The sequence below is a fragment of the Epinephelus fuscoguttatus genome, linkage group LG2, assembly GCF_011397635.1.
Source record: "Epinephelus fuscoguttatus linkage group LG2, E.fuscoguttatus.final_Chr_v1".
Classification (NCBI taxonomy): Eukaryota; Metazoa; Chordata; class Actinopteri; order Perciformes; family Serranidae; genus Epinephelus; species Epinephelus fuscoguttatus.
Genome location: NC_064753.1, coordinates 50,171,848 through 50,173,779, shown reverse-complemented (window position 1 = coordinate 50,173,779; position 1,932 = coordinate 50,171,848). Strand labels below are relative to the sequence as shown.

General features: G+C 44.4%; 1 non-coding gene across 1 annotated transcript; it reads left to right on the top strand.

The window, feature by feature from the left end:
* Positions 1-1,301: 1,301 nt before the first annotated feature.
* Positions 1,302-1,374, top strand: trnar-ucg (transfer RNA arginine (anticodon UCG)). The gene has a single exon. It is a non-coding gene; the product is annotated as a tRNA-Arg (tRNA).
* Positions 1,375-1,932: the final 558 nt, after the last annotated feature.

The following is a 1,932-nucleotide window of genomic DNA, read 5'->3' as shown; positions in this document are numbered from 1 at the left end:
CTACAGAGGCTAGGCAAGACGCTTTCCTCGCATTCGGTGAACGCATGTTAGAGCAGGCTAGCGTGTGCCTAAGTGTGCAGCATTATAGAGGCCCCGCCTTCAGTTCCAGCAAATCGTGCACAAAGAATTGTGAGTAATTGCATCCTCTGTCCTCAGCAGAATTCAAAGGAACTTTGATATTGGAACAGTCTGTTAGTGGGATTCGATGAAACAAAAACAAAGACAACTACGGTTAAATGTGAGAAGACCAAAGGACTGGGCGGAGGCCATCATCCGCACACTTCATATCAGGTTAGGGAGAAAGTATTTCCTTTTTAGCGCATTAGCTAACGTTAGCTTCCATAGCAAAACAAACTGGAAGAAACCGTTCAAGTGTCGTCCGCCTTTGTAAGATTGGTGTAGTGATCAACTATGAAGCCTTCAGCAGCCCTGTAAAATCATCCATTAAGTGTTTAGTACAGACATATGTGATTTCAGACACGCTGTTAGAAGCAAAATATTTCCTGCCACATTTTACAGTCAATTGCATCCAGGAAGCAAAAGGTCGAGACCAGCTGGTAGCTGATATTTAATGAAAGTCCTGATACAACAGCGAGCTGATTTATTGGTGTAACTCTGATCTCAGTGTGAGACAGCCTTTCAGTGTGTGTGTGTGTGTGTGTGTGTGTGTGTGTGTGCGTGTGTGTTGAGGGAGTGAAATGCTCAGACCACATAATCCCATTCATCTGTAATTAAAAGGGATTTGAGCAGCTGCCCTCCTGCAGCGTCGAGGAGATGAAGAGCCGCTGATCGATGCTCTGTCGGCTCTGATGAAGCACTAAGTGAAGCCGTGTGGGAGATTAACACACACACTCTGTGTTCACCCTCACTGGTGGTCCGAAGGTTTGGATGGCTTTTACCCCTGTGTGTGTGTGTGTGTGTGTGTGTGTGTGTGTGGTGACAATACTGCCAGGGGAATAGCTCACAGTGGAGGGATTTAAAACAACAACAGGCTTCAACCAGCTTCACGACCTGATGGCGTGACGGACTAAATAAAACATGATCACAAACATCAGGTACACAGACGTGTTGAGGTCTGGACTGTTGGTTGGATGAAACAAACACTGTGAAGGTGTCACTTTGGGCTCTGGGTCACTGTGACAAACATTTCTCACTGTTTTCAGCAGATCAATCCATAATGAAAATAATCATTAGTTAGACGTTTAAAATGAGCTCTCACTGAAGTAACATGTTCAATGCCGGATTTCAACATGTGATACTTTTGCAGTGTGGTATTGGTACCTTGATATTACGCATCAACTGACCGCGTGGCCTAATGGATAAGGCGTCTGACTTCGGATCAGAAGATTGAGGGTTCGAGTCCCTTCGTGGTCGCGTGCAGAGCAGCAGTGGCTTTGGAATCAGAGAGGCACCTGTTCATGTAGGCTGAAGAGGTGCCAGTTTGCTTCCTGGGCACTGTTAAGATTCTCTTGTGCAAGGCACCAAACCTCCAACTATGCTCACGCCATGTCATTCAGGATATGACCAATGTACTTTTTAATATGATATGAAAAACTATTGACTGTAGTGTCAAGATTTGATTATGTTCATATCTCGATACTTGCGATATTTCGACCTGTTGACATATTGACATCATACTGTTACCCACGGCAACAACAAGCATGGCTGAAAGCAAAATTATTACAGACTCCATGGTGGTTCCAAAAAGAGAAGCAGCTTCAGTGGTGTGAAAAGGCAGCTCCCTCACTCAGACATCTCTCCATTTAATGCATGTATAGGTCCTGATTGTGTGTGTATGTGTGTGTGTGTATTTTGGGTCTATGTGTATGTGACAACAGAGTGAAAAAATTGACTTTCCCCACAAAGATTAATAAAGTACATTAAAAAAGGGTCTGAATACTTCCTCCACCACTGGTGTGGTGTCAGGTGTCA